This window comes from Dromiciops gliroides, chromosome 5 (assembly GCF_019393635.1).
Source record: "Dromiciops gliroides isolate mDroGli1 chromosome 5, mDroGli1.pri, whole genome shotgun sequence".
Lineage (NCBI taxonomy): Eukaryota > Metazoa > Chordata > Mammalia > Microbiotheria > Microbiotheriidae > Dromiciops > Dromiciops gliroides.
In genome coordinates, this window is record NC_057865.1 from 26,099,691 (window position 1) to 26,127,407 (window position 27,717).

Sequence of the window (27,717 nt, forward strand, 5' to 3'; positions counted from 1 at the left end):
ATCCAAAATCTCTAAGATGTTTGAAAGTCCACAAGCTCATCCTCTGGTCAAGGTGGGTGAGTGAAAGGACATAGAAATTCTTTTCTTTCTCCCCTTTCCCAAGTGATTCTTTCTCAGGGCTCAGCTAGACTTCTCTCTTCTCTACGCTGGCAGGCCACTCAAATGCCTAGGTCCTGACCTGGCTTGCTATTTATTATATTCAAGCCCCACAGAGTATGCTTGAGTCTCCTCCATCTATCCTAATGCATTTAATCAACTGATTCACAGTTGAGAATTTCTCACCTGTGAACAGGTATCAGGGTGTAGCATCTTGTTAGTTACTTTAAGTGGGGTGGGGTGCTTGATTCAGTCAGCTATCGCCCCTATGGCACACTGATTATATACACACAGCCTATCCAGAAAATAATACTCTATCTTCTTTTTTGCCACAAAGGGGAAACTTTCATTTTCTGAAGACTTCAGCAGGCATTTAAACACTGCTAGAACCTAGTCTGTTTCTCAAGGAGTAAATCTATCTCTTTAGTTCAGTGGTATCAAACTCAATGGAACCTCTAAGGGCTGTATTTTGACTTGGAAAGCCATGAATTAACATTATCCATATTGTGGGGGTAGCTAGGTGGCACAATGGATAGAGCACTGCCTCTGGATTCAGGAAGACCTGAGTTCAAATCTGGCCTCAGACACTTGACACTTACTAGCTGTGTGACCCTGAGCAAGTCACTTAATCCCAATTGCCTCACCCCAAAAACAAAAAAACAAAAAAACAAAAAAACCCACCGAAAACATTATCCATATTGTGTTGTATATTTATTTATTTTGCTAAACAATTTCCATTTATGTTTTAATCTGGTTTAGGCAACACTCAGGAGTGTTGTGGGACTTGGCTAGCTGGGCCACATGTTTGATACCTCTGGTCTACCCAGGGTAAAGCTGGAACCCAAGAAGGCTTTCTTAGGGTAGAGTCTCAATCCCTTGGAACTCTCCCTCAGAAAAGTAGTTCATGTTTGGATTCACTATCATATCCTGCCTTTGGACCAATGTCACCCAGGAGAGTTAGGAGAACAAAGGGAGGCAGCTGAATCTAGAGGGGGAATTGTAGGACTTTAGGGGTTAAGAGAAGAATGTTTAAGAGATTAAATGATCAGAAAGTATTGATCATCTGAAAAAGTATTTATGAAGTGCCTACTGTATGCCAGGCATGATGCTAGAAGCTACAGATACTAAGACAAAATTCAAACAGTTCCTACTCTTTTGTGTGTGGGGGGGGTGCGTGTGTGGCAATTATGGTTAAGTGACTTGTGTAGGGTCACACAGCTAGTGAGTATCAAGTGTCTGAGGCCAAATTTGAACTCAGGTCCTCCTGAATCCAGTGCCGGTGCTTTATCCACTACACCACCTAGCTGCCCCCTAGGTCCTACTCTTGTTTTATCTCTCTGTCCCATAGTCCTAACTTTTTAAAAAATGTTTTTTTGGTAGGGCAATGAGGGTTAAGTGACTTGCCCAGGGTCACACAGCTAGTAAGTGTCAAATGTCTGAGGCCAGATTTGAACTCAGGTCCTCCTGAATCCAGGGCGGGTGCTTTATCCACTGAGCTACCTAGCCGCCTCCCCCGCCCCCCCCAGTTCCTACTCTTAAAGATTTCTACCTCTTACTATCTGTGTGATCCTGGGCAAGTCACTTTCACCACTGTTATTCACTCCACACTATTTCATCAACCACTGTTAGAGTCTTAGGAACAAACTCTCAGTAACTGGCTCTAACCCTCACTGGAGGAGATGGAGTTGGAGCAGACTGGCTGTATATATGTTCCTTGACCTTGCTTCTGAGATCTGGTAATTAGGTCTGGGTACTCTTAATAAGGAGACTGAAATGACAAAGAGAATACAGATTCTATCTGTTCAGTTCCCACTGATGACATGTCTTTTTTTTTTCCAGGGCAATGAGGGTTAAGTGACTTGCCCAGGGTTACACAGCTAGTATCAAGTGTCTGAGGCTGGATTTGAACTCAGATCCTCCTGAACTCAAGGCCAGTGCTTTATCCATTGCACCACCTAGCTGCCCCTGACCTATCTTTTTGACAGGGGCCTATACACCCTGATTCCTGACTTTGGCTTCATGACTCTGCATCATTCCTGAGACATGACTCTGGCCTGAATTTGGCAGTACTCGTCATAGTAGGATCATTGATTATCTAGGATGGAATCTTACATTTATTACATGTGTATTTGCAAATCTTTGGATATGTATTTATTGTGTCTGTTGATGGAATCAGCGGCAGTTAGGTGACTGGGCCTGGAGTCAGGAAGACTCCTCTTCCAGAATTCAAATCTGGCCTCAGAAACTTACTTAGCTGTGTGACCCTGGGCAAGTCACATCACCCCATTTGCCTCAGTTCCGTCATCTGTAAAATGAGCTGGAGAAGAAATGGCAAAGTGCTCCAGGATCTTTGCTAAGAAACCCCAAAATGGGGTCACAAAGAGTTGGACATGACTGGAAAATGACTGAACAACAACAAGAAGTAGGATAATAGGATCATGGATTTCAAGCTGGAAGAAATCTTAGAGGTCATCAAGTTCAGCCCCTTCCTCTTTTTTTTTTTTTTTGCGGGGCAATGGGGGTTAAGTGACCTGCCCAGGGTCACACAGCTAGTAAGTGTCAAGTGTCTGAGGCTGGATTTGAACTCAGGTACTCCTGAATCCAAGGCCAATGCTTTATCCACTGAGCCACCTAGCTGCCCCTGCACCACCTCCTGCCCCCAGCCCCTTCCTCTTACAAGTGAAGAGGTAAAGGCCAGAGAGGTGTCACAGAGTATAAGAAGCGGGAGCTCCATGACCCCTGGAACTGCTTCCATTTTGTTTTTGTATTTACAACACCTAGCATTGTCTCTGGCACACAATAGGCACCCCATCACTATTATTGGATTGATTATCAACTGCAGGGAACCCTTACTCCTTGTGATCAGATCCTGAGGTGTCTGCCTTTCTAGAAGAGAAACCAAACCTGCTACTTCTGTTTTTATTAGGAAGTCAACAAAAAGATCCTTAAAAAATTAAAAGTACAGAGACCAGTCTAGGTCCTTCAGCTGAAAATTGGCAGGGAAAACTCTGGAATGGAAAATGACCTGGAATCAAGAGGAGGAAGGAGACAGAAATCTCTAAGATCAGTGGCTGATGCTCCTGGGTTTGGGACAAAACACCCCGAGGAAGTGTGGCAGCTGTCCAGGAGGCTGGAGCATCAGCACACGGGCAGGGACTGCTCCCACCACATGCCTCTCATTCACGGAGCATCCTTTCTTAAGGGAAATGCTTCAACAATGGCTGGCTAGAGGATATTCAGAGAGAACTGACTCATTTACCTGCCCTAAGGAAAAGAGAGAATTCAATGCCCGGGTCCTTCTGAGAGGCCGTAATCGCTGCTGGGAAATTCACATCCAGTCTTCTTTCAAAAAGCCCTTCTGTCTTTTTTATGGCTATAGGACGGCTGGGTCTGTCCAAGTGGACGAGGTTGCAAAGAATATTTCTTTTCAGGCCAACCTTGTATCTGCTGATGGAAATGAATGGATTCTTGGCACTCCCATGCCAGTTATTCTCTGGGTTTTGTGTCCACTGTTCTTTTTTCTTAAACCAAGCTTTTAACTCAATAGACATCAGGCTGCAGTGAAAAATACATGTGGCCTGACACGAGTAGAAATAAACAAAATTCTAATCAACTTAACTATTGACAAAAGCATGCGGGCTCCATTCTTTGGGGCCAAAGTTTCAGGAGTAGGTTCTAATTTTACACACGCACTCCCCTCATTTGTGTGTGCAAATAGGGTAATTAAGGGCCCAATTACCAGATTTGCATCAGCAAATGCTGGGCTTTGTGGGTGCAAAATTTCCAGTAGCTTGGGACCAGCTGAAACTTGAGCCTTTTATTTCTGAATCAATCCCTGGACAATAACCCAGGCATGACGCAGGGCTTGGTCTCCTTTTCTCATTAAATTCTAGGCTCCTGCCTGTTGACTTTCCTCTACCTTAGTGAGCCACTGAAGCGGAGAGCCGAGGTCCCAGGGCTCCTGAGCTTTCCCTTGCTGAGCTTCATCTCTGAAGAATAATGAAGCATCTGAGGATACTCTTGGATGATGCTTTTCTTTATAAGCTCAGGATCTCGAATAGCATCTGGTCTGCTAAACCAAGTCTTTATGTTTCTTTCATAAGGGGTTAAGCAGGGTTTCCAAGTTCTAGCTCCCTTAGAATTAACCCAGCAGATCACGGAAGGAAGGGACCCCCAAGGCCATCTGGACCAATCCCTGTCTGGCTAAGAATTCCCTTTCAAACACCAAGACGAGTGATCCTCTGACCTTTGCTTGAAAGCCTATAGGTGAGACTGGGAGTAGTGGCTCGTGCCTATAATCCTTGCTACTGGAGGCTGAGGCTGACAGATCCTTTCAGCTTGGGAGTTCTGGGATGCAGGGGGGCTACTGCAACCAATTTGGTGAATCCTTAGGAGTGCAGGGTCATCAGGGCTGCCTAAGGAGGGGTAAACTTACCCAGGTTGGAAATAGAGAAGATCAAAGCTTCTGTGCCAGTTTGTGATAGAATTGGGCCTAGGAATAGCTGCAGAATAGGAAGACCCAGGAAAGAAAGAAGAGACAGAGACAGAAGGAAGAGGAGAAGGAGGAGGAGGAAGAGGAGAAGGAGAAAGAGAAGGCAGGACGAATGAAAGGAGGGAGGAAAGAGAAGAGAAAACTTACAATGAAGAAAGAGGCACTCGCTTCCTCCCAGGGCACCCCATTCCAAATTGTTCAAAAGTTTTTCCTTACATGGGGCCTGAATTTGCTTCCTTGTAACTTCCATCCATTATTTCTGGTTCCTAGTTCTACCTTCTGGGACCAAGCTGAACAAGTCTTCTCCCTCTTCTGTATGCCAGCCTAGTAATTCCTTCAAAGTAGCCATTGTGTTCCCTTGAGGCCTCTTTCAGGTTCAGGTTCAGGTTCAGGTTCAGTCTTCTCTTCCCCAGTTGCTTCACTGGATACAGTCTGCCCTATGTGGAGAATAGCATGAGCATCACAGAAAGACCATATTATTATTATTGGGGGAGTGGGTGCTTCTGTATTATGCTATTGAATCATGTTGTACTTGTCCACTAAAACTCCCATATCAGATAGGATAATGCACAGAAATCACTGCAAAGTTTCGAGCCCTCTAAAAACATACAAACTATCATATTTTTCAGAAAAATGGCTGCCTAGCTCCACCCCTTCCATGTTATATTTGTAAAGTTGATTAGCTGAGCCAAAGAATAAGTGTTTACATTGTCCCTCAATTTCAGCTTACTAGATGATGCCCAGTATCCTAGCCTGTTAAGATAACTTTGGGTTTTGACGAAGTCATCCATCTGACATGTTTGTTGTTCCCACCTTTTGCTATTGGGTCATAACTGAACAAATCTACTTGGGTAATATTACCACAAAACCTCTGCAAAATGGAAGACTTTCATTCATGGAGGCAAAAGTGAGTAATGGTAATTCCAGTGGCTACTCAGGAACTCAAATAAATCACACCCTTCCTTAGGCAATGACCCCCAAGGAATCATTCATACATTTTGCCTCTCTTGTCCTTCCTTACTTTTCAAAGACATCAGTCTGTGTGGGAGAGTTCTGAATGTTTGCCAAATCCTATTGGTCTCACAATGTGGAAGGAGTACGTGAATGTACCAATGACCAAAAGGAGTTGAGTTAGACTCAAATGATGGGGAACATCTAATAAGCTAAAGGCAAATTTCTAATTTGGGGCTCAAAAATTCAACTCTACAGGTACAGAATTGACAGTGATAGAAAATCTTCATGTGAAAAAGATCTGCATTCTTATTGGATTACAACTTCAATATGAGTCAGTAGTGTAACATGGTCACCAAAAAAGCTAATATACTCTCAAGGCGGTGTGGCACAGTGGATAGAATGCTGAACTTGGGGTCTGGAATACCTGGATTGAAAGCCTGTCTCAGACAGTTATTCACTGGGTGACCATGTGCAAATCACTTAGCTGCTCTCAATCCCAGTTTCCTCACCTATAAAATTGGGGTAATAATAGCACCTAGCTTACTATTACTGTGAGCATCAAATGTGATAATATCTATAAAATAATTTGCAAACCTTAAGGCTTTATATAAATGTTATCTTGGGCTTCATTGAGCTCACTGTATTCTGCCCTTGTCAGACACCATCTGCAGTCCTTTTTTAAGTTCTGGATACTATATTTTAGGAATGGCAGTAACAAAATGGGAATGTATCCAGTAGAGAGGGATCAGGTTGGCAAAAGGCTCAGAGACCATGCCATGGTAGGATCTGCGGAGGGTTACCTATCTATGCTTCAAGTATCATACTTTGTAATATTAAGAGGTCTATGTGACCTCTGAGTTCATTCTGTCTCTAAATCTATGATACTAAGTCTGATTTATATTCCAGACAGCCCTTCAAATTCCTGAAGATAGCCAGTATTTCCTTGTTCCTTTACAGTAGCTGATCATCCCAAGGCACAATCTCTAGGCACCTCACTGTCCTGGCAAACTTGCCCAGAGTCTTACAGGTAGTAAATGTCAGAAATCAGATATGAACCTAGGTCCTTTGGCCCCAAATGTAGCACTTGCTAGTTCTAGTTGGTCCCAGTAGAAAGAGCTAGGAAGAATGGGTAGAGGTTTCACCAAGGAAGATTTAGGCTTAACACAAATTTTTAAATCCCTAACAGAACTATCTAAAAGCAGAATGGATTGCCTTGGGAGGTAGCAGTGTTTTTTCTATAACTGAGGACCTTCAAAGAGGAGCCACATAATCATGTATTGGGAATGTCATAAGGGATATTTCTGTTCAAGTTCAACAGGACTATATGGCTATGGAGGTCCTTTTCAAATCTATGATTTTGAGATTCTCTAAAGACAATGTTTTACAGAAAGGAATCTGGAAAACTACAGTACTACTAAGGTCATTACTAATGTAGCTGATACTTCATAAAAAATGAAATTCCTTTCTTCCCACTCCTGGGGCCAAGGCATCTGTTGACATGGGGAAGGAGAGTGAAGAAAGCCACTGGCCATGAGGCTGCCAAGTAAGCTGTCAACTTGGAAATGTCACTGGATTCATGTTGCCACAACTTCTGGTGCTATACTAAGACCTTTGGGGAATGTCCATGGATGACTTTGTCCCAAACAATTTTTGGTTATTTGAATTAAGCTACATATGTACAACACATAGTTAGATATAGATGGACTACTGTATAAACCATTTTCAAAAGAAAGTAAAGTAATCCATAGAGAATATTTTCTTTTTTGTGGGGCAAGGAGGGTTAAGTGACTTGCCCAGGGTCATACAACTAGCAAGTGTCAAGTGCCTGAGTCTGGTCCTCCTTAATCCAGGGCCAGTGCTTTATCCACCATGTTACCTAGCTTCCCCCAGAATAATATATTCTGAAGTAAATATCCCACTGTCCCCAAGGATTTCATATTCAGGTGCCTAAGTAGATTCAGATGAAAAAATAGTAATAACTATCATGTTACTATATTTCTGGAAAGGAAATGTGGTATGGTAGACAGAGGACTGGCCTTGGAATCAGGAAGACCTGGATTCAAGTCTTGCTTCTAACATAATCCATGCCATTATCACAGGATAACTCTGGCCAGTCATTTAACTTCTGAGTTGCCTAAGCAACTATCTCAGATTCTCTGTTTCAGATTGCATTAGTAAAATATTTGACCAGCTTGAGTCAGATACAGCCTTCAAGCATCTTTTCTATGCCTGTGTCAAGATCATCTAGGATTCCTTGATTAATGTAACCACAAAGAAAACTTTGTTGAACAGTTTTCTGATTTGTGATTTCAAATGAACCATAAAACAGTTAGATGTCTGCTCACCAGAGTTACTCTCCAGAGTCATGGATTTGGAAGGGTGTTACAGTAAGTAGAGCGTGGGGCTTGGCATCAAGGAGACCAGAGTTTAAATCCTGCCTCAGACCCTTTCTAGCCATTTGACCCCAGGCACATCATCAATCCTCTCTTAACTTCAGGTTCTTCATCTATAAAATGAGGGATTTAAGGCCCCTTCTGATTCTAAATCTATGATCCTTTGGTCATGGATGATATTTTGCAGAAAGCCCAAAAGACTCTTTTATAAGTGAAGATTCTTCTGTTTTCAGATGATATTATGTTAATGACATTCAGCATCAGAATACTCTAGGCTTTTATCAGGTAAAGGATACCATCAGAAAAACCAACTGAACAAAAGATATACATATTGCCAAATGGTCAGAGATGAAAGAATCTTAATTTTTGTTGGAAGAACTGCCAATTTGTTTAACTCTTGGAAATGACAATTCAAACTTATACAAGAAAATTGACACAATCATTCATACCCTTTGACTTAGTAATCCATTACTGGGTATATATATATGTATATGTATATATATATGTATATATATATATTCAAGAAGTTTATTGACAGAAGGAAAAGACCTATATGTGCAAAACCATTTATACAAACACAAATTGTAATACAAAATAGGAAACAAACATTGTATCCAATCATTTAAAGATGACTGAACAATTTGTGGTATATAAGTGTAACGGAATATTCCTGTGCTGGAAGGAATGATGAATAGAAAATATGGGAAGATTTGTATGAAGAGGCATAGAGTAAAGAACAAAGAAAAAATTCCACTATACAGATTGACTGCAACTACATAAACAAAGAAAGTAATAAATGCCAACAAAACTTTGGTTAAATACAGTGAATGGCACATACCTTTTCACCTTTTAAATACAATGAATTACTAAAATGTGGTGGTTGAAATCACTTGTGTTCTTTTCACTAACTCATCTGGAGCAAGTCAGCTTTGTAATTTTCTAGTGTTTGCCTGTTATGTTAAAAGAAATGATCAATTATAAGGGGGAAACTACAGATTGTACAGATTGTGAAATGCAGTTGGATGGATACCCTATTGAGTTAGTACATCAGTATCTATAATTTTGACAATGACTGTAGAAGGATAAAGAGCTGGGCCCAGAATTAAATTGGGGGAAGTATGGACTAGGCAGCAGTAGGAACAATCTATAAGGTTTTCAAAGGTCCTGTGTTTCTCCCTGCCTCCACACTCATCTTTCAAAACCAATATTCTCCTAGCATTGCTATATGGCATCCTAACAGTGGATAGAGCACTGGACTTCGAGTCAGGAAGACTTGAGTTCAAATCTTATTTCAGATATTTATTAGCTTGTGACTATGAACAAGTCACTTGTGACAATAAAAATTGAGAGACAATTTCTGGGTAATTTAATTACTTTATTAATAAGGCCAGTAAGTTATTAATGTAAGGATAGTCATTTGGCTATCTCTCTCAGACCACAGACCCCTAACAGTGGTGGGGCCACAGCTCATATGTCCTTCAAAGAGGAGGTGCTCCAGAGGAATCCCTAATCACCTCTAAGATTGGTTAACAAAATGGGAGGTTGGGTATCTTGCAGTACTTGGCTTAGGTCACTCAAATCTTGGCTAAAGTGACATCAATGTCTACATCACTTCTCTTGATAATAGGGAGAATTGATATTTTCTCAGGTCTGTCTGAGCAATACAATGAGCAAGAATATACATTAGACCAAACTTAGAATATCTTTTAATTAGATCTTGAACTGGGAAATATATAAGAGAAATTTCCCACACTGGTTGGTTTCTGGATTAATAAGTAGAAAATGGGGAAACCTTGGTTCTGATACAATAATTCATTATTAAATATTGGAAAGAGATATTCATTTCTCACTCACTTAACCTCTCTCAGCCTCAGTTTCCTCAACTGTAAAATGAGTTACCCAGCTTGTTGTGAGGATCAAATGAGATAATTTATAGAAAGCATTTTGCAAACCCCAAGCACTGTACAGTTGTATGCTATTATTATTGTCATTTCTATTTTTATCAGTTATTTTGCAAATCATGGAACATTGGGATCTCAGAGGAATAAAAATTATAAGTGACACAGAGGTCACTGGAAAGACACCTGGGAGGTATTAGTAGACTGTAACATATCAGTAATAATGACAAATAATGGGATTTCATGCACAATATCAAGGACAGGTATGACTTAGAAAGAAGGTGGGTTGGTTATGTAGGAAGAAGAAAGGATATAGAGAATCTAGTGCTGCACAGAAAACCCAAAATGCTGAAAAACCTCTAGGAAGGCCTTCAGCACATTGGACAGATCCTACGGGGAACATCTATGGAAAGACAGGGACAAGAATCTCATAGGATATGAAAGTCAAAACCAGCTGCAGTCCACACTAATGAAGAGAGTATTCACAAGGATGAGAACATGGTTCAAATCCATTAATATTTATGGGACAAATAGCACTATCAGGAGAGGAGACATCATCCTTTTCAATGAAGAGAATCATTGCTTGAGGAGAGAGGAAAGGTGTAAAGTAGGAATATTCTCATGGCAAGAAAGCATGGATCTAGTGAGTTTTAGTCCCTAATTATCTACCCTTGTGTGTGTGTGTATGTGTAACCATAATCTTCTGATGCTCTTGCTTGGGGGAAGGGAGGCAGAAAAGCAAGTGACATGCTTATTAACTATGGGTGTCCTACAAGGCTCTGCCCTATGCCCTCTTCTTTTCTCCCTCCATGCTATTTTACTCAGTGATCACATAAGTTTCCATGGATTCAGTTATCATCTTTATGCTTATGATTTTCAAATTAATTTATCCAGCCCTAACCTCTTTCCTAACCTCCAGGCTTGCATCTAGCTATATTAAACCAGACATCCCATAATCATCTTAAATTCAACATATCCAAAATGTAATTCATTGTCTTTCCCCTCCAAATGTCCCCAATTCAAAGCCTCCTTATTATTGGCAAGCATACCACCAATTCTTCCAGGCTCACTATCTAGATGTCAACTTTATCTCCTCACTCTCCTACACTCCATATCCAATACCAAGTCCTATTGATTTTACCTCTGTAACATTCCTTGTTTTCACCCCCTTGCCTCCCATGATACTGACACCATCATGTAGTAGGCCCTTGTTACCTCATGCCTAGACTATTGCAATAACCTGTTGGTTGGTCTTCCTGCCACACATCTCTCCCCATTCCAGTCCATCCTCCAGTCAGTTGTCAAACATGCCATCTCCCCTTCAAAAAATTCAAGTGGCTCCCTATTATCTACAGGATAAATATAAAACCCTCTGTTTGACATTCAAAGCCCTTCATAACCTGGTCCCAACCTTTCCAATCTTAAATCGTACTCCCTTTCTCATAATCCCTGATACTGGTATGGGAAGCCAAATTTAATATAGGGAGAGTTAATTGAGTGGCTCACTGTAATATTGTGGTCCTGTAAATAATGAGGGGCCTCTAGGTTCAAAGCTCTCTCCCCTCCAAACTGCCTTTTTAGATATTTCTCCCAAGCCAATAAGAAAGGAGCCTAGCAGCCTCTTTTCCACAAATGAATCAGGTTTTATTACTGTGAATAAATAGCAAAGATGAAATTAATAAAATCAAAGACAAAGGAATAGGGAAAAAGGAAAATGGATAATCCTCCTAACTCTAACCTAAGTCTATACAATTCCCAAACTCTCTTCCAGTTCAGCTAATTCAAAAGAGCGGGGCTCATATGTTAACTCACCACCTGGGGTGTTTGCTCCTGCTGTCCACACCACTGGAAAGAAAGTCACTCTGAAAGAGACTGAGCTCCCCTCAGTGAGCGTTTACTCTCCCTCCCCCAAAAGGGGAGGTCCTTCAAAATTGCCTGTGAAGAGTAGTTTCTCCTGCTGACATCAGCAGCTCACATCACTCAGGGCAGGCCAGATTTGACTCATTCCAATCAGTCAGCCAAATTCCAATAATCTTACCACACTGGTCTCCTTGCCTTTTCTCAAGTAATACATTTAATCTCCAGATGTTGGCTGTTCTCCATGCCTAGAATACTCTTCTTGCTCATTTCTGCCTCCTGGCTGCTCAGGTCCCTTGAAGTTCCAGCTAAAATCTTGGCTTCTAGGAGAAGCCTTTCCTGATCCCCCTTAATTTTAATGTCCTTCTTCTGAGGTCATCACCAATTTGTCATGTGTATATCTTGTTTGTACATAGCTGTTTACATGTAGTCTCCCCCATTAGACTATGAGCTCTGAGAACAGGAATTGTCTTTGCCTTTCTTTGTACCCTTAGTATGATTCCTAGAACATAGTGGGTTCTTAGTAAGTGTTAGTGAGTGACTGTTCTCCCTCAGGGTCATCTTTTTCAACTAGGTACTATCTTGAGTATGACACTGGACATGGAGTCGGGAAGACCTACCTGAGTTCAAATACTTATTCATACATTTATTAACTATGTGACTCTGGGTAAGTAATTTAGCCTCTCTCAGGCTCAGTTTCTTCATCTGCAAATTAGGATGATAATAGCTCCTATATAACAAGGATGTTGTGAAGATCAAATGAGATAACATATAAATCACTTTGCGAACCTTAAAGAGCTCTATAAATGCTAGATATTATTACTTGACATTCTGCTCCAAGATTCAGCCATAGTATACACTGTTGGGAAGTGTCTTTTGATGATTCAGTGCCTCTAGTAGGAGCTATGGACCTGGAAGGACCATCTAAGATGACCTTCCCTCCCCCCACCCTTTCGGGTGTGCTCAGTCTGGGTCAGGAGCTGGACAGGAGATTCAGCAGACAGCAGTATCAGAATAATACTTGTTTTCAAAATGCCAGAGCAGCAGCAGGAATTAATGAGTCATTAGATTTGGTTAATTTTCCCCTTTTTAACTAAAAGAAACTGAGATTTGGAGTAGAAGATGTCTGATTGGGACGTGTGCATTACCAATCACCTGTAACATAGGCTATTTATGCCCACAGTGCTGTAGCATGAGCATGCACTTGGTCCTTCATACTGAAAACTTGGCTTAAATCTATTAGTTTACTTTCTTGCCCTGGGAATTATTGCAAAATGAACATTGATCTTGATAGTCAGGATCCTTGTGGTGCCTGAGAAGGTCATTCCTAGCTATCTTTCTGTGCTTTTCCCTTCTGATGGAATGGAGGCTCTTTGATGGCCTTTCTTACCCTACCCCAACCAACCCCACCTCCATCCCTGACTCCCCTCTAGAGCATCTAGGTAGCCAGGTAGATAGAGTGCCAGGTGTGGAGTCAGGAAGAGTCGTCCTCCTTAGTTCAAGTTAGGCCTCAAACACTAGCTGTGTGACCCTGAGCAAATCACTTCACCTTGTTTTGCCTCAGTTTCCTCATCTATAAAATGAGTTGAAGAGGGAAAAGGCAAACCACTCCAGCATCTCTGCCAAGAAAACCCCACACAAAGAGTATTACATGACTGAATAACAATAACCTCACCTCTAGGACCTAGCACAGTGCCTGTCACATAATAGGTGTCTAGTAAGTGCTTGTTAAATTGAATTGAGCTTGGGCAATTTCTAAGCCTTAGTTACCCCATCTGTCAAATGGGGATAGTTAACAGTACCTCTCAGGGTTGTGACAATGAAATTAAATAATATGTAAAATATTCTGGCATATGAATATAAAGGTAATGAGAATTTATTAATTACCTACTATCTGCTAAGAACTGTGATAAGTGCTAGGCATTCAAAGACAAGAAGAAATGACTCATCCTGAAGACAAGATATAGACAAAAATAAATTTGAGATAATAGAGGGAAGGTACTAGCATTTAAGGGATAAGGAAAAGCTTCTTGTAGAAGGTGAAATTTTAGCTTAGACCTGAAGGCAGGTAGAGAAGCCAGGAGGTGGAGGTGAAGAAGAAGGAATTCCATTCATGGATGACCAGTGAATATGCCCAGAGCCCAGAGATGAAGGTTTATATATGAGGAACAGTGAGCTTCCCTGTGTCTTTGGATCACAGAGTATGTGGAGGTGACTGAAGTGTAAGAAGACTGGAAAGGGGCAAGGGTTAAAAGACTCTGAAGGCCAAATGGAGGATTTTATGGTCAATCATGGACTTTAAAGGGAGGAGATGGCATGGGCATAGCCGCTCTGTAGGAAGGGTACTTGGATAGCTAACCAGGAAACTACTTCGTAGTCTATGGGTGAGGTGGTGCAGCAGGTGATGACCATATAAAAGGGATCAAAGGGGGACATGAAGGGAAGCCATGAGAGATGTCACAGGTGAAATCCATAGGACTTGGAAAAGGACCTGGGTGCAAATTCTGCCTCTTCCTTTTCTAGCAGTAAAACCATGGGCAAGTTATTTGACCTCTCTGGACCTCAGTTTTTCATCTATAAATGAGAGGGTCTGACTAGATGGCCTCCAAGAGTCTTTCCAGCTCCAGATCTAAGGGCCTCTGATAAGTGTTGTCTACTTCGGGCAAACTGCTATGGTAATACTTAGAAGGGCTGGAGCACTGGAAAGAACTCTGGAGTTAGAGTCACACAATCAGGATTCAAATGCCAGGTCTACTCCCTACTACCTGTGTGACCACAGGCAGACATACTTGGCCTCAGTTTTCTCCTCTGTAAAAATAGATGGCCTTTAAGGTTCTTTTCAGCTCCAAATCCTTTGAGCCAAACAAAAGAAGAGCAAGACAGGGTCCTTGGCTTCAGAGAGCTTGACCTTTCCATCGAGAGACAGGAAACAGAGATGTGAAGCTATTTAACAATAATAATAAAGATGCTATATGATTAAGTCCCCTCAAAATGATACATGTCAGAAATTTTCAGTGGTTATCAATCACTGTCTTTATCTAAAATTGGTTCCATCATGGGTATAATAAAAACTATAAAGGACATATGAAGAAAGATGTTATTTGCATCCAGAGAAAGAACTGATAAAGAGACATATATCTAGACTGATTTTACATATATGTATACATATATGTATGTGCATATATATGCACACATACACACATACTGATACACATACACACACAAACTTATTTGTGTCTAATGGTGGCCATGTCTAGGGTAAGGAGGGAGGAGGGAAGAAAAAAGGGGAAAAAGAAAAAAAATTACACGATAACTTTATTAAATATTTATTTTTCATCTTAGTGAGTTTTTTAACAATTACATGTAAATACAGTTTTCAACATACATTTTTTTTTGCAGGGCAATGGGGGTTAAGTGACTTGCCTGGGGTCACACAGCTAGTAAGTGTCAAGCGTCCGAGGCCGGATTTGAACTCAGGTACTCCTGAATCCAGGGCCGGTGCTTTATCCACTGTGCCACCTAGCTGCCCCCAGCATTAATTTTTGTAAGATTTTGAATCCCATTTTTTCTCCCTCCTTCCCTTCCCTCCCCCCTCTCTAAGACAGCAAGCAATCTGATACAGGTTATGCAGTTCAGTCGTGTTAAACATAGTTCCACATTAGTCATGTTGTGAAAGAAGAATCAGAACAAAAGGGAAAAACCACAAAAAAGAAAAAAAAGTGAAAATAGTATGCTTCAATCTTCATTCAGACTCCATACTTCTTTTCCTGGATGTAGAGAACATTTTCCATCATGAGTCTTTTAGAATTGTCTTGGATCATTGCATTGCTGAGAAGAGCTAAGTGCATCAGAGTTGATGACTGCACAATGTTGCTGTTATTGTGTACAGTCTTCTCCTGGTTCTGCTCATCTCACTCAGCATCACTTCATGTAAGTCCTTCCAGGTTTCTCTGAAATCCACCTGCCCATCATTTCTTACAGTACAATAGTATTCCATTACATTCAAATACCACAACTTGTTCAGCCATTCCCCAATTGATGGGCATCCCCTCAACTTCCAATTCCTTGCCACCACAAAAAGAGCAGCTATAAATATTTTTTGTACATGTGGGTTTTATTATATATTTAAAATTAATCTCAAGTTGTACATAATAGATTTTGTTTCATGTGCAATCATCTTTTTTATTGTACTATTTTATAGAAATGCTTGTTTTATTCCATGAATTAAAAAAAAAAAACAGCTCACTATGAAAAAAATAGCACAGACAAGAATTCCCCCTCATAATTCAGAGAGCAAAAACTGTTTTCATAGCTTGATATGGTCATTTAACCATAAATACTAGTTCTGCAGAGAGAGAAACATACAAACAAAGGCAGATACAGAGAGAGACAGACAGAGAGAGAGATGGAGGAAGGAGAGAGATGAGGAAGGGAGGCATACAGAGAAAAAATGGTGAGAGAGGGAAAGGAGAGGAGAGGAGAGAAAGAGAAAGGCAGAGACAGAGACAGAGACAAAGAGATATAGAGAGAGATTTATTAAGCATTTACTATATGTCAGGCACTGTGCTAAGTGATGGGGATATGAATATTAGTAAACAAGAAAGTTCCTGCCCTCAGGGAGTTTATATTCTAATAGGGTAAATGCAAGACATAAAGGGATGCTGGAATGGGGATGCAGGAGAGAGACATACATGAAAAGAATACTGCAGAGAAAAGGGCCCTAAGTCATCCAATCTTGCTCAGGTGGCTTTGGAGGACAGAGTGAGGCTGGGGACTTTGCACAGCCCTGCCTCACTTAAATTCAGTTCACTCGCAAGTCATTACATCATCTTCCTGATGTCATAGTTCCCTTTGAAAATGAAGGACAAACAACAACTGTAACTGAAATCTTCTAAATCAAAATCTTTGGCTATATGATCAGTCTTGATGATGGGGCAGGGAAGAGAGGGCAAAGACTTGTGACCTTTAGCATGTCTATCTTGGAGGGGCATATGCGCAATTTTTCCAGGAGGGCAGAGACATATGTTGTAACTCAAATTCACAGTTTGGGACATTTCCCTTAGAGCTTTTGCTTTCCTTAAATATATGGGGTGTCTCCTACTATTATTAAGTTAAAAATTTCACTAACACTTTTTGAGTCATCCTATATGGATTTTTTCCCTTTTTCTTCTGTATTTAATCACTCTGTCAGGTAATTTTGACCTCCCCAAGCTAGGAGAGAGGGAGGATGCCTCAAATTCTGCTGTGGCTCAGAAAGAGTCCTTTTCCATCTTTAGCTATTGATGCCGTTCCCTTTGTCGTCAAGCCCTGGTTTGAGATGAGCCTTGGTGAAACCCCTCTGGAGCAAGGAACAGATAATGGGATCCAAGGGCATTCAATTAGCACATTTTAGGTTTTTCTGGTCATATGCAGCTCATAATTTCCACTCTAATGTGGCTGGTTTTTCTTTTTCCAACTCATTAAGCATCCCTTCCATATTCCTTTTCAGGTCCCAAGGCGAGTGGCTAAGGGTACTGTTTCAATGGCACCTCGACATTTTATCATGTTAGGCTAATTTAGGGAGAAGCAGAGTTGGTGGGGCCTTTTTTGCTTTCCAAAAGAACTCTCTGTGGGTGGTTGGGTATTTTTTATTTTTTTCTCCACCCAAGGCATTTTATATGGTTGTCTGACTGTACTTGCATTTGAGCTTCAAAACTTTCTATGGTTTTATAATAATAGTGATCATTTATATGCATTGGGGCAGAGGTCAATCAGGAGTGGTCCCTAATCAATTGTATGGTCCTACCTAAGGAAGTGAGACATTGTTTTGATTGTCCATGGCTCTCCTTATAGAGAATGGGGACATGCCCACTATGAAAGGGAGTCAATCAAGAAACTTACCTAATCAGTTTAATGAGCTTTCCAGGAATTGTGAACCATAGTTTCAGAAACTGCTTTGTTTCTCTTCACCCAATGGGTAGATGTAAGCACTCAGGGCAGAGACTCCTTCCTTTTCATCTTTATATCTCCAGCACGTATCAAGTCACTTCCCTTTAAGGGCCTAGGTCTGTTCTTTGGTAAAAACTGGGGGCTAGAGGAGACAATCTCTGAGCTTCTTTCCAGCTGCAAAAGTCTTCAATTCATAATCTTTTCTACATCACCCCTCCCACAACACCACACACACCTCCATTCCCTGTCTGAACCTTTGTGATTCTTTTTCTATTTCCTTCCTTAAGTCCCTCACAAAGCATCCAACCAACATAACGGAGGCCTTCCTTGCTATCTTTCATGATCTCAAAGGGTATTACTGTAGGTCTCATTCTCACTATATAACTAGGCCACCTTATTATCATGTCATGTGTCTTTAATGGGACATTTTATGCCACATAAGCACAAATAGGCATTGGTAACAACATGCTGAAGCTCACTTATACCTATTATGCATCCCCATTGGCCTTTAAGACTTATAACATCTTTGTCTCTGTGTATGTGAGTGAGTGACTGATTCTGTTGCTTCAAAGACTATAGTGATAATACGTAGCCAAAATTCATCTCTGGGAGAACAGTGGCATCAAAGAGTGAGGTTTCTGTAGCATTACACAGCTTCCCAAATGGAATCTAACTCACTTCTGGGCCTAGACCATCTGCAGTTCCTGACAAGGACACATACACATATACTTGAAAATACTCTCACTTACATATGAATGACATCCCCCAGTAGAGTATAAGACCCTTAAATGGAGGCACTACTACATTTGTTTTCTTTGTTCCAGAGCCTTGTATATAGTCAGTGCTGAATGTATTTTTTATTCTCAGTGCCTGGTATGTAATAGGTGCTTCATAAACATTTGTTAAATGTCTACTTGTTGAGGATGTTGGGAACACACACATATCTCTATCTATAGAGATAGATATAGAGATGGACATACATAAATATATACATATATTTACACAGCAATACATTTATATATTCATATGTATTCTTCACATGTATATGCATATCATATATGTGTTATATATTATGCATATGCATATATGTAAATCATCACATGAAAAACCATATAACATGGTGGGTAAAGGGGTGACCTCAGAGGCAGAAAGAACAAAGTTCAAGACCTGCTTCTAAAACATACTAGCCGTGTAACCCTGAGCAAGTTATTGACCCTCTCAATGCACCCGCCACACCCCAGATACACACACACCCTGGAAACTTTCTTTAAGACGATAAGTTGCCTAGAACATGCTAACTTGCATTTATTTGTAAAGAGATTTTTCTCACTGGGAGTTTCTTATAACCCCCCACCCAAAAAGAACGAAAGAAATCATAGGTCCAGATGTCTCTGTGAGTATACAAGTATATGAGAGAGATGAATTAGTTTGAATGATTATCCATTAAGCTACATGTCTTAATTTCAGCAATATTAATTGTTCATCCACTTTGTTTTTCCATCATAGAAGGTTAAACCATTTTTTCCTATTACTGTATATTTCTCTTGTGTGGCTTTGTAGTGTTCAAAGGACTTACACAATAAATACACTGCCATTTGTAAACAGGAACATTTATTTGATTTCACCATCAATTGGATCTTTCTTTTGCTTGGGATTTATGCATGGAATATTTGATGACACCTATCAATAGCTTAGTTGAACATATATTTCATTATTCAATATCTCACTTGATATCAGTTCTGAGGAGATTATTAAATAAACTTATATTACTTTTGTTCTACTAAATCATCAATATTATTTTAAAACCAATGTACTATACATATATATATAAATAAATATATATTTTTAAATTTATATATATATAAATTAAAATATATATATAAATTAAAATATATATATATAAAGATAATAGATTCTTTACACATCTCCATCAGTTATGTGACCATAAAAACCTAGTTTGCTGTAGAAAAATCTCTATGAAAGTCTGACTTGTTTTCCAAGTTTACCCTCAATGTTTATACTACAGATCATTCTCATAAAGATTCCATAGGGATGAGCAAGAAAACATGCTGATATCTTCCTTTTGGGAGAAGACTCATCTATTATTTTTCTCTTCTTTTGGAACCTTTCCTTCTCTGAGGTATTTTGAAATCATTCAACAAGTATTTAGTATGCTCCTGCTTTGGTCTAAGCACTGAATATTGGTCTCTAGATGATATTAAAATCTCCCCTGCCTCCTGCATAGATGCTTGTCTGTTTTCAATCTTATTCGGCCACTCTTCTCAACTCCATCATTTTAAATTCCCCTTGACATTTCCTGACCTAGTACTTTAGGTATTGATATGATAGAGCTTGTGTGGTGGGTTTTTCGGGTTAAAAGGGTCAACGTAAAAATGCCGGATCAGTTTCAGTTCATGTCTCTTTGTTATCCCCTGCTAGATCTGACTACGATAGTTTTGAGGATGATCTAGATTAGCTGAATCTATAAGCCAAAGTCTCAGCACTGATTTTTGAGGCAACACCACCCATAATCTTTTGTCTTCGTCCTCCTCCAAAATGTTTTGTTGGGGCAGCTAGGTGGTGCCATGGATAAAGCACCAGCATTGGATTCAGGAGGACCTGAGTTCAAATCTGGTCTTAGAATTTGACACTTACTAGCTCTGTGACCCTGGGCAAGTCACTTAGCCCTCATTACCCAGCCAAAAAAAGAAGTATTGTTAATGAACTTAGACTCCCAAAGAGCAGTGTTTTTTCTTGGCTGCCACATCTGTCCTCTGATGTTTGTTAGCTGAGGTGCTTTCTGAGCTCATTGAGACACCTTGATTTTTGTCTTACCACTGGATTCTGATGACTTTGCACAGCTCTGACTCACTTAAATCCAACTTACTTGTAAGTCATCAGAATCCAGTGGGGAGACAAAAATCAAGATGACTGTCAATGGCCTGGGGTGCAGGGGTAATCAATCAATAAGCATCTATTAAGTGATTGCTATGTGCCAGGCACCAAGCTAAATAGTGAGTACATAAAGGAAAAGCAAAAAAACCAGTTCCTGCCCACAAGGAGTTTATATTTTAATAGCAAAGGTAATGTGTAAATTAGAACTTACTGGATAAACACAGAGGAGATGAAAGCTTACCTCGACAGGGGGATTGCAGGGCAGAGGGAGGCATGAGCAACTGGGAAGACTCAGAAAGACCTTCTGGAGAAGGTGATGCTTGAGCTGATTGTTAAAGGAAGTTGAATGTTGTGAAAAAGAATATTAGCAGGCACAAGAAACAGCCAGGGCAAAAGCACAAAGATGGTCGGGATAGTGTCATGTGAAAAAAGCATGTAACAAGTCATTTTGGCAATGCTTAGACTGACTGCCTTGAAAAGGGTTCCAAGTTGTTAAAGATCCTTCTCAGTTTGGGGAAAGATAGAAGAAGAAATATGAGGACTAGAGGGCAGGGCTTCCTCCCAATCATCGGGTATTTTATGGATCTGTAAGAGGAGAAGAGAGAGGACACACAGAGAGAAAGTATTGGGGCTTTCTCCCAAGAAACACATGGCACAGCAGTGTTTGCAAACATGGTGACTGATGGAGTGAAAGAGAGACAGGTATATGAATGGGATTTGAACTTGGGTAATTAATGCCAAAATGCTGGTTCAGAAGAGGGAAAAGGTTTGTGGAAAAACATTTCTGTTTGAATGTATTGAGTTTGAAAGGCCTGTGGACCATCCACATTGGATGGAAATGTCCAAAAGGCAGTTGGTAATGTGGAACTAGAACTTGGAAGAAAGACTAGGGCTGGAAATACAGACTTCAGAATCATCTACACAAATAGCTTATTCTGAAATTCTTTCTATATCAGTAACCAATTTCCATTTTATAATATAGCTGATTTCATTTATTATGATCTCTCAGTGGTTTTCTGTAGGATGATAAAGTCTGAAGGCTGTCTCAGACTGGAAGTACATTTGCCTGTGTCTGTGACTATTTGAGATGTGGTTAGTGAATTACTTCCTGGGATGATAGGTAACATGATTTATACATTGGTGATCTATCTTAGTACTTGCATTATTTCAATCAGAGGATGGAGGACTAATTGATTTTTATATGTATCCATCTGATTGTCCAGAAAAAAGGAAAGAAACACATATCTTTTCATTTAGTCTAGAGATCATTGCATATACCAAATGTTAGCATGGGATAGACACAAGGAGCATACAGCCCAAGAAAAGGAATCCTTGTGAACTAGCCAGTCACCATGGCAACAACTGATTTGAAATAGGTGATGCTATGCTTTTGGATACTTCAATAGTGAGACTATTATAAAGGTGGGAAATAAAGGGACTTGGATCACTCAACTCAAACTGTTGTCCCAAAGGAGGAAGAGTCCTTCCAGCTGGACAAATCTACTACATATTCTGATTTAAGAATTGGGGGGGGGTGTCCTAGAATAAATGTGACTGGTAGGGATGAAATATGAGCATTTCTTTTCTCTCTTCTTTTTTAGTAAATGATTTAACTCTTGCAGTGAGTTGCACTGAATATTTCCTTTCTCTCAAATACAGAAAAATCTCATCAGCTAGACAGATAACAGGTGTTATTTGGCACAACCACATCCAGGACCATCATCTCTCTTCTTGAAGAATACATTCATAATGCAGAGATCTGAGACTTATGAGGGATCTACATGTCTTGAATCCCAAACTATCCTGTCTTCCTCTGTGCCCACTTTTTCCTTCAAGTAATTGAGTATCAAAATATATGTTGACTTGGCTGAAGCAACAGGATGCAGTGGAAAAGGTGGCACATTTAGATTTAGAATCAGAAGTTTGTGGTTCAAATCATCACTCTGCCACTTAATTTCCCCTGAGGTCTTGGGCAAGTCTCTTTACCTGGGAAAGCAGCATAGCATAGTTCAGTGTAAAGCATATCCCCATCAAATAGACTTTACTTTTTATCGAGTTTGTCTGAGTATCCAACAAAGCTAATCCCTTTGTCTGTTTTGGTGATACAACATGTTCCCCTCTTTTTCCCGCTCCATCTTTATTTTGTCTCCATTTCTACAGCAGATGAGTTCAGTTACATAGGAAAATGAAGCAAATGATTCCATGGAATGTTTCATTCCACATGAATAAACTCTCATCTCTGCCCATATGCACAAGTTAGATATTTTCCAAATTGTTTCTGTTCATTTTGATGTGACAGAGATAGCATCCATTTTGGTTTATATTTATGCCCTTTAATACCAGAGTCTTAGAAAAAACCTGGCAACGATGATGTAAGCATTAGCCAAAGTTCTTTCTTAAGCCCTCTGATTTTTTGTCTCTACATTCTCTCCCTCAGGGAAAGTTCATTCTCAGAACTTTAACTATCACCTAAAATATGATTCTTGATTCTGTCCCCAACCCTCATGTCCTCCCCAAACTCATTTATTTTCCAAATGCTTATTGCATATGTCCATTTGAATATCACATAGGCCATCTTGGTAGGCCAGAATTCTCTCTTTTTCCCCCTTGTCAAAGCAGCTCCTCATTCTGACTTCTTATTTTCATCATGGAAACTTGACTCTCCTAGTAACTTAGGCTTGCTGTGTTTTTGAGTAGAGTTTGGTGAATGAGGTGCTGTGGAATATGGGGGTGGAAGATAGAAGAAGGGTGATGCAGGAGATTTTTCTTCCTGCCATAGCAGATCTATGCTATGCCAAGCATCTGATTAGAATGGAGGCTGCTACGCCAGTATTTCTAGAGTATGTTAAAGGGAACCAGGCAGGAGGAGGGAAGGGTAGATGCATGAAAAGGCACTAAATTTATCCCATGCTGTATATGTTAGTTACCAGTTAAGACCCCTTCAAGAGAAGTAGGATAAAATACATTATCAAGGAAATGAATAGTTTGAAAGAGAGGTGGGTTGATTATAAGGCAGTCTAGTACAATGGAGAGATTGCTAGATTTGGCATCAAAGAAACTGGTTCTCAATCTTGCCTCTGCTATTTACTACTTATATCACCTTGTTTCTCACTTTCCTTAAATTCTCTTGGGTCTCACTCTCCTCATCTGTAGAGAAAGGTAGACTAGAGGGTCTTTAAGGTCCTTTCTAATTCAGTCTATGTACCTATGATCTTATGTAGCAAGAGTGAGGGATAAATCATAAATAGCTTTTAATTTCCATTGGTACTCATGAGATATCAAGAGATCTTGAGGAAAGCCACCATTACCTTTGGTGGAGCTTCTCTGCATGGCTTCTAAGATGGCATGGGAAGAGAAGATGTTGGCACATAGTGCTATCTACACCACTGGAAGAGTACTCTACATTGATAAAATCATAGACACATTAAAATATCTATCTTTTGAACCAAGGAAGAAAAACATCTCAACAGGCAGAATAAATTTTCAAGAGAAATTGCAAGACAAACAGATGTTTAAGTTGCCCAAGTGCTAGATAGGGTCAGAGGGAGAAAATAATTCTAGCTTGGTGATCACATGGACATGAGTAAATAGGAAGATCATCCAGAAAGGGAAAACCAAGATGTTGAACAGCATTATTGAGTTCATGTCATGGGGGATAGTGTATAACAGCTCTGTCCAGGAACTTCAAAGGCTGTAATCTGGCTGAGAGATTAGATTTACTCTGTCTCATCTCCCAAAATAAAGCATGAGCAAAGAGTGGACCCTGTAGAGAAATAGATTCAGGTTCAATATCTAGAATACCTTTCAAATGATCAAAGCTACCCCAAAGTGGAATGGATTACCTTGGCTAGCAGTAAGTTCCTTTGCATTAGGGCTTCAAGAAAAGACTGGGTGATCTCTTGCTGGGAATGCTGTCAAGAAGTTACTTGTTCAAGTATGATTTGAATGAGATGAGCAGTCGTGTCCTATCTGACTCTGAAATCCTGTGTAAATCTGCCATTCTGTAATTCTGTGAATGAGAACATGTAGCCAGAAAGAAGCAGCTGATGATGGATTTCATTCACATGGACTTTTCAGCCCTTTTAAAATATGGTACATTCAACTAAGGAGCCTCCCTTCTCACCTGCTTTTCTTTGCCTTCTATAGTAGCTGGTCTAGGAAATGACTTTAGGTTCATCTCTGATGAAAATACCCCTGAGATTGAACCTCCTAAGATGAAATGTTTCCTCATTGACCTAACTAGCAGGAAAAAAAATCCTTGAAAAAATCTGAGTAAAAGCAGGAATAGAGAATTTTTATTAGCTTTTTCATGAGTCCTGGTGGACCTGGTCATGATACGAACAGATAGCAGCTTGCATTACCTAAGCTATCCTCTGAAGAAAGGTGGAATCTCTGCACAACAGAAGGAATTGTGGTTTTTCAGATCTGGTTCTGATGTGTTCAGACTTGCCCTGTCTCAAGCAACCTGATTCCCTGAGGATATTCTGGCATTCAAAGTCTCCATGCAGAGCTCCAAAGGAAGGCTGTCACACTCAGACTTTGGCCTCTGAATAGGCTCCTTGGTAGCACTGTCTTCATTAAAAGCACATGGCCAAAATCTGTTCTGAGCTGCCCAGAATTACCCTCAGCAAGGCTTGTGCACAGAAGGCTGTTCTCCTTTACAAGGCAGAACCTGTCCCTGCTTTTTTTCTCATTAGGTTTTTAAATGCAAAATCATAAGAGGGATTAAAAAAAAAGACAATACACCATCATGTTCCCCCCCCAAACTCTTGCCATCATCTTGCAACTAAAAGGAGATTAAAAAGGCATCATTTTGTTTGACATATACAGTATACAGTACCGTGGCCTATTAAATTCAAACAGAGATAAATAATGGGGGGGAAATTTGCATCTACATTTCCATCAGGGTTAAAAACATTTAAATCCACTGTTGCCTGCCACTATAGAATAATGAATGCACCATTATGGACAGAGGCCCCACATTTGGCAGGGCCGGGTCTTGCTCTGGGTCTAATATTTTGTGAGCCATTTTTCCTCAAGCATGTAGTAATGGGCTTTAACTTCGCTAAGCTTTTCTGCCAGGCCCCCTGGAACCCCGCTGTTCTATTATATTGAACTTGTAAGCAGGACACTCTGCCAGGCTCACCCAGATTACCGCTGCAATAAGGGCCCTGCTGAGTGACTAGTGTCATGATAAGTGCTAGGGAGGGAGCACACCATCTTGGCATACTGTTCTCATCTTATTAAATTCAGCTTTGTGGAGGCAGGGAGTCTGCAGCTCAGTCTCACTGGCTCGAGCGCTGTCCAACTGCTACTGTCAGACAATATGAAAATGGGAGCTGCCCTAGCTCATGGCAGGTGCTGCATCACAGCTGAAAAAAAAAAAACTCCAGTGCCTCCCCTCCCCCACCAGTGGCCTTGAATTTTGTGGGGATGTGTCTGTGTTCCTCTGCCCTTAAGGGGAGCTGACTGGACTGAAGTTCTAACTCACAGAGGCTTTGTGCTTCTGGGCATGGGAATGAGAGTTTTGTTTTCTTTCAACTGTGGCTATGATTTTTTTTAAATGTAGGGATGTTGACATTCGTATACCTTTTATATCTCTGGGATCCATCAATATTGGTTTTTTTAAATAACATAGTATTCTTGAAAATCACACATATTATTTTTCTTCTCTTCTCTGTCTTGGATGAAATATGAAGAATGAACGAATTTCTAAGCCCAAACCCAAGGGGATATCAAAAGTTGGAAGGAACCTTAGGAAATATCCAATCATAGGAATGTGATGAAGGGCAAATAACTTGATTTGGAGTCAGAGGACCTTGATCTGAATCTTGGCCTTGTCATTTACTACCTTATGACCTTGGTCAATTTACTTCGGTTCCTTGGACCTCAGTTTCTTCACATGCAAAATGAAGAGGTTAAACGAAATGATTTCCAAGGACCCTCCCTTCCAGCTATAAAACTGTGATTCTGTGATACTGGAATCATAAACTAGAAGGGACCTCAGAGACCATCTAGCCTCATTCCCATACTTAACAAGTAAAGAAAATGAGGCTGAGGATTTTAAGTGACTTACTTAAGATCCCCCAGGTTGTAAGCATCAAAAGCACCATGAAAATACCCAATGTCAGGCTCTGCGAGGCTGATCGTGGCAGTTTGGTATAGGATTCATTTAGGGGAATAAATCCCCCAATCCGATTGAATAGCTCTAGTAATGACCAAATACCCTTCTATCCCAAAGGTCAGAGTCCACCTCTTGGAGCACAGATTTAGAACCTGAAGAGACCTTAGAGGCCTCCAAATTCAAGTCCCCTTACCCACCATTTTATAGATGTAGAAAGTGAGATACAGAGAAGTATAGCAAGTTGCCCAGGTGACACAACTCAGAAGTGCCTAAGGTGGGATTTGAACCCATTTCTTTCTGACTTCCAGGCTAGGACCCTATACTGTCTCTCTTAACAGATAGGCTTTTATGGTCATGTATTTCTGGGCCTACTTATATGCATTTGGTTCCATGGATATTGAGAACATCTGCCGTGCCCCTAGGAAATTTCAAATGTGAAGTGTGCTATTGACAAGACACCATGTCTATTGCCAACAGTTGGGCTTTAGGGACCACTTGGATTTGGACAGTTGTTTCTTCTTATTTCATCCTACAAGGGAATGGAGAAAAAATAGTATTATCAATTATATTTGGGTTGATCTTTTATTTTTTTTAAATACTGATGGGGCAAAGAATGATTAAAAAGCCCAGGACATCATATTTTAGAAGGGCATTGATAGGCTAGAGTGTGTCCAGAAGAGGGTGCCCAGGATGCTGAAATAGCTGGAGACTATGTCACATAAGGTCAGTTGAAGGAACTAGGAATGTGAGCCTGGAGAAGAAAAGGCTTAGGGAGTTTGTAATCACTGTCTCTAAATATTTGAATGGATATCATGTGGAAGCAGGTAGATCTAGGAGTAATGGGTAGAAGTTACAGAGAGGTAAATTTCAGCTAAATAAAAAGAAAAACATCCCAACAGAGCTAACCCAAAGTAGAAATGGGCTTCCTTGGAAGGGAAGGTATTCTCCAGCAAGGGCTGAATGTCTACTTATTGTGTATGGTGTAGAGGGAATGTTTGCTAAACTATAGCTAAACTTCATGACCTTTGAGATCTCTTGTAACTCTGAGATTATTTGACTCCCTAAAAGTGGGCAACTGTC